The sequence below is a fragment of the Buteo buteo genome, chromosome 7 (assembly GCF_964188355.1).
Source record: "Buteo buteo chromosome 7, bButBut1.hap1.1, whole genome shotgun sequence".
Classification (NCBI taxonomy): Eukaryota; Metazoa; Chordata; class Aves; order Accipitriformes; family Accipitridae; genus Buteo; species Buteo buteo.
The window spans coordinates 46501560-46507906 of record NC_134177.1 but is presented as its reverse complement, the minus strand read 5'-3'; positions in this window follow the sequence as shown (position 1 = coordinate 46507906).

Genomic DNA, 6347 nt, shown 5'->3' with positions numbered 1-6347 from the left:
TGTGTTTCACATGTGCTTCAAGACAGCCTTAGACACAAGCTCAAAAATACAGCGTAGATGAAAGAATGTGGACAGTGGTGTCAGAGAACAGGACATATCAGACAACAGCTACAAAGAGAGTAAAGGACAGAGGAGACTTCCTGGCAAGTATGGAGTCCTGATGGGCACCTAGTATATATATACTTGGTCAGTGTTATTTCATACTTTGATGTTTTCTGATTTTAGATTCTTGGGGTGGGATGGAAATGGAACAATGTAATTGCACTTTCCATTAAGAAAGTTCTCCATAAGTCCAGGGCTCACTGAGTCCTAGGCTTCACATGAGTCCAACAAAAATAGGGAATGGAAGTAAGTTCCATACTTCAGAGGGCTAATGTGCTCTGTGCCGTTTTGGGAGGAGCATCCCTGCACCACCTGTTTTCCATGCACATGACTAAATAGGTGAATTTCCTTGCCGGGATGCTTTCTTTGTATCTCGGGTGTCTTTTCAAAGTAATCACTTACTTTAAAGCATTACCATAATCCTTTATAAGTGCTTACTTGTGTACTAAAGGACCGTAGTTCACTTTCAGCTGGAGGGTCAGAAACTCAGAGGAAAAAAAAAAAAAGAAGTCATGCTGTTTATACCAAGTTGAGAGCAGGCTGAGGTGCCCTTAGGTAATGCTGTGTCCTGAAGATGTGAGAGACCATTGAAAACTGCCAGCCAGGGAAGCAAGAATATCTGTTCCTTCATGGGCCTCTGACAAGTCAGAGCAAGAGGCCCAAGCGTTTGTGTATCAGCAAAAAAGTTGCATGACTTTCCATTTATATATTGTAAGTTGATGAGGCAAGTTTTATTTGGGAACCTTTTCATCTTAATTCCACTGTTGCAAAAATTTCCCCCTAACAGAGAGGTGAAAAGGCAGTTAAAGGAAAGGATTAAGAAAAGCAGTGATCTGTTTTAATTCTTTATTTAAACTGGTCCCAACTGTAAGTTAACTTCAATTGCAGCACTGATCTGAAGCTGTGTATAATTGCTTTTCCTACAGAAATAAATGGGGAAGATAAAGTGCAGATGTTAAGGTCAGTGGATAATTATTCTATTCCAAGATAAAAACTGGAACTTCATTTAAGAAACCAGATATAAAGTATACCTTTTAAAATCCTGAAGATGATCAAATAGCCTGTTCTGTGGTTGTTAGTGTTCACTACAGCCCCAGGTCAGTGTAGGATTTAAGCATGTGCATTAGTTTAAGCACTTGAGTAATGCTGCTAGAGGCAGAGGAACTATTCTGGGCTAAAAGTTGCTGAGATGATTATGCACCTCGCTGATTTGGGACCTGACTGAGAATTACAGATTAGCACTTTCTGAAGCAATTAGTGGCTTGTTTCATCAACACTTAAGCCCAACTTACATGGCTATAATGGTGTTCAGCATTCAAAACAGGCTGCATGCCAAGGCACTGAAATGCAGACCTTTTTCTTGGCCTAGTTCTCTAGCCATTTCTGGTTGTTGGTAAAATTCCCTTGTACTCTCAGATACACCGGTAAATCGGTCCAGCTAAACTGCAGGTTGGCATGGAGAGTTACCAGCCCCCGTGCTGGCTGGGTATGTCACTGGGCTTGCAGTAGAGATAGAATGATTGCTGCCTTATGGCCCATAAATATGTAGGGCTTGGCCATATGAATGTGTTTCTGAAATTTGTTGAGCAATCTAACATTGATTGATCACAATAACAGTCTGTATGTACTTTTAGCCTGTTTTTAAGTAATAGCTATCGACTTAAGCTCTTTCCTTGAGGAGAAAGAAAGGAACATGTGGGTAGGGTACACAAGTATGACGAGTTATTGCATAGCTGGGAGGTGGCATAAGCTCAAGCCTTGCATGAGGGTAAATGCTAGGAAAATGTCAGTGTCTCCAGCGTTTGCCGTGTGGGCTGTGCTGGGTGCGGGAGGGGAGTGGGACTGGGCAGGTGTGACTGATCAGGCACTGCCAGACCAGGTGATGAGACACAGCTGAGCTCCACGGGGCAGAGACCGGCTGCGTGGTGGTGAGGTGCGAGGCTGACCAGCTCTGCGGCAAGGAAGGCAGAATGAGTTCAGGTAGGCGGAAGGCTTTTTTTTTATTATTTCTTTTCATTGAAATGATATATTGTGTTATAGCTGTGCAAAGAGGTTCTCCTCTCTGAATGTGTATTCTGAAATACAGGGCGGTCTGGGTGGGTGGGAGACTTGTCTGCCCCAGTAACCTTGCTGGGAAGCCAGGCTTGGGCCAGGAGGAGAGGGCTTGAACTGCTGCAGCTGCCTTTTGTGGGCAAGAACAGGCTGAGCTCTGAGAGAGGATGAAACTGTGATGTGTTGTGTCCAGCTTTCCCAGACCTTGCTTCAGTCAGTCTGTTTGTAGCCTGATCTATGTGTTGTGGGTTGTTATTTGGTGCCTACTCTGAATGAACCACCATTTCTGAGATGTTTCATGTGCACGGGGAGGAGTGTTGAATGACCAGTAAGGTCCAGCAGGGCTGGTAAAATGGTCCCCTCTAATTTTAAGGTTTAAAATGCAGTTGAGTGTTACACTGCAGGTGTCTGGAGCTAGAAATGGTCTCTCTTTGTGCTTGAATTTGTCTCCATTGAGATGTGATACTGGTTGCTTCAGAAAAAAAGGGGGTGGGAAGCTTTTGTTGTCTTTGAGAGAAAAAAAATTCTCGGACTATTCATCAATGAAAGAGAAATATTGTAAAAAAGCTATTAAAAATCTGAGAATATGATCGGAACAGGAGTACGCTGCATTGTATAGATCAAAGGTTAACAAGTGTTTTTAGGCTTTCAGCAGGAGACAGGTATTTAAGTTTTTTCTAACAAAATCTGCTTTGACAGACTTCCTAGATGGCTGCTAATGTTAAGTGATGTCTTACCGTGATATATAATGGCTTGTCAAGCTGTGTGTGGGATCTTGTCTCTAAACTGGAGCCTGGGTCAGAGTAACATCTCCTCCGATCTTGAGCATATCAACCTGCTGCAGACTAGGAACCCCATAGGTGCAATCAAACCAGTGGTGTCCCTTCGTGGCCACCTTGAAGCACCAGATATCACAGTAGATCCAAATCTATAAACGGAGAGAGAGCAGTGGGAGTGCTGCAGCAAAACTTCAGGGTCAGAGGAATGAAGATTTAACAGGGGAAGCAAGAGGTAGCCAGGTAACACAAATCTTCCTGTTTGTTGAGTCTCTGTGAAGTTGCTCTTGTAAATCTGTTAGTCGTTACGCTAGGGCTAACACGCTAAACAGGCTGGATCGTGTTCAGGGACTGCAGTTTTTGCACGTAGCTCTCACTGTTTAGCTGTGTAGCAGCGGAGAAAAAAGTTTGATCTGAGCCTTTGCTTTCCAGCTCTGTAAGGTAAGTGATCCAGTGCCGCTCATGTCATCTAGCGGGTCTTAGGGAAGACTTGGTGGGTTGTGACCCGCAGTGGTTAGTGTGGCAGTTACCACTTGTTACTAGAGTCGTTACGAACGTTTGTTTGCTTTGCTGACCCTGCCTCCAGCAGGGCTGGATCGGAAGGGACAGCAAACCATTAATGCTTGTCAGGCGTTGGAGATTTTTGCGCTATCTCAGAAAATGCCTGGCTGTTGACTGAAGCACAATGAGTTCCAGTCTTTGTCCTGGTTAACAACGTACCTGCAGATACCATCTGCTCTCCTGGTCGTGAACTTGAAAAACGGTGGATGGGGTCTCAATGGTTTAGCTCTTGGGCTCTTCAGGCTGTTCCGTCACAGCTGCCTCAAACCCGAGGGCTGAGCTCTGGGCCCGTCTGAAACTGAACGTCACTTTAGAAAGCCTCAAAAGAGGGCCCCAGGGTAGCGCTCTGCTGAGGAGTCTTGGTGACCGTACAGACTTTGCCAGTGTCAGCTGGTGCAAAAAGCGACAATGTAAAATGACTTTGCTTATTGTGAAGTCCTGCCCCGGGAGAGTGGTGTGTTGCTTGGGGGACTGAGGTCTTCCTTCCCCCACGAGTGCTTCAGCAAGGTGTTGGGGACTGTGGGGTTTTGCCCGAACCGTGGGTTTACATGGAGTGCAATCTCTTCTCCTGCCTTCAGAGTGACGAGGAGTCTAAACCCCCAGAGACACAATATCCTCGTATCAAAGCAAGTAAGACCAACACTTGCTGTAAGTCCTTGATGGGAATAAAGGTGGTGTGGGGGCATCATGCAGTTATTTTGGTAGGAATTAGAACTTTTTTTTTTTTGACAGAAGCTGGCAGGGCGACCTAGCGATCACCAGGGTGCTGCCATGTGCTGCGTCTCTCTGCAGATCAATTTGAGCCACTCTGCATGTAGCGACAGTATTGAAGTGCCTCTTGATCCAAGACAAGAGCACTTGCACAGGGAGCCGCTTCTCTATAGGCAGGCACTGCCCGTGTTCCCCTGTTTGCTGGCTGCCTTCTGCTGCTCTTCCAGGGGAGAGGGGCCTTGCTTTGTTGGTGCTTCAGACAACCAGGTTGCAATTGCTCGGATGTAACTGTGGCCAGGCAAATACCAAACTGTTGTAGCTCACAGCTGGTGGAATAGAACCTTTACGCTTGACAATGTTTTTCTGGTTTTGTTTTGTTTTAACTTAAAACACCCTTGCCCTTCAAGATTAATTGAGAAATAAATTCATTATTTCTTATTCTTTATGAAAAACAACAAAGCTCAACTTACCTTTTTATTGTTTGCATATGAAAGATCTAGGTAAGATGGATGAAATGTAAAATTGCGCTTTTATAATGCCTTGGCCTTTTCCCTGTGGGACAGTACAATGCTGCCATTATTTTCAGCATAAAGCTGTTTGGCAGCAGCGTAACATTCCTGGGATTAATTAACACACTCCAACGTCACTTCCACTGAGGAGAGCAAAGCAGCCTGTGTCTCACCGGCAGAGGTTTCCCCCGGCTCTGCAGGTGGAAAGGTTGTGGCAGGAGCTGGGAAGCTCTGGCCAGTGGCCGGGCAGGTGCCCAGTCGTGCGGGGCTGGAGGTGGCCCAGTTCCCCGTAGTTGTGCGGGGCTGGAGTTGCGTGTGCGCTGGGGGCTCTTGCAGAGCCCGTGGGTGACGGAACCCGCCGACGTTCACTGGTGGCGGAGGGGAGACGGCGGAGCTCCTGCCTCCTTGGGGAGTCGGTGGAAGGGATGACCGTGGGACAGGAGGACGCCAGGTCGGGTTTACCTGCAGGGAGGACTAATCCGTGCGAACCGGCCGGGCAGCAGGCGCTGGTGGGGTGCGGAGCAAGGAGGGGAAAAGGCGAGCGGGGTCTGAGGAACGGCCTGGAGTGGCATGTGGGTGGGAGGCAGCTTCTCAACATAGTTTAGCACTTCAAGAAAACTAAATGACGGCGTTCTTAAACCACGAAATAACGTGACTCATTCATACCCAGGAGGGAAAACTTTGGTGATTGCAAACGGACTCGATATCTCTTAAACTGGCGTCGTACATTGGGGCAGGGGGGAGAGAGCTGCAATTAACGGCAGTAGCCACGAGGAGGCAATCAAATCCCAGGGAAGGATTCGTGCGGGAGGCTGCAGGAGCCTCGGAGAAAGCCCACGCCTGCCCTCTCGCCGTTTTCTTTTTGACGCGATTTGTTGTAAGAAGCGGAGTTACAGCAAAAAGGCAGTGAACAGCCTGGTGCTTCAGCCTGTTATACAAGCTGAAGAAACAGTTTGTCAGCTGTACTGTAACTGAAGGCCTCTTAAATTTGACTTGTGAAAGGAAACAAAATGAACCATGCTTGCCAAAAAGACGCACACTTGTAATCTCATTTGTGGAAGGATGTCAGTGATTGACAGCTAATATAATGGGAAGAAAGCTCAAAGGCCGTAAATTAACAAGTCAGTCAAGTGAAAGCAAGCTCTAAGACACAGCAAGGGCTATAGACCAAGCTGTAATACTGATTTTTTTTTTTTCTAATCTTAGTTTTTTTCTCACATGAGCTGAACCTGAGACTTTTGTCACCGTTTGCTTCAGCACGTTATTCCAAGAGCTTCTGCGTTGCAATAGGATTTCTAGAAACAGGACCACTGTCTGTCACAATAGCTGCTTATTCTTGCCCAATTCAGAGAAGGGTTTTTCATGTGCATTTGCCTCCCTGTCATCCCCCCCGCCGGCCCAGGTCCACCGAGCTCGGCAGGGCAGGATGGCTTCAGCACAGCTTCTGCGGCACGATGCCCCCCAGCCTTGGCAGTGCCCGGGGTCTGTGCTTTCCTGTGGGTTCCTCTGTGTGCCACGGAGGGGGCTGCGCACCGGGGCTGCCCTCGCCCATCGCGAGGGTCCCACTCTGGTCGCTGACTCCCCAAAGGCTGACCCGTCCCATTTGTATCGCCCCGTGTCTGTCAGGCTCTTGAGA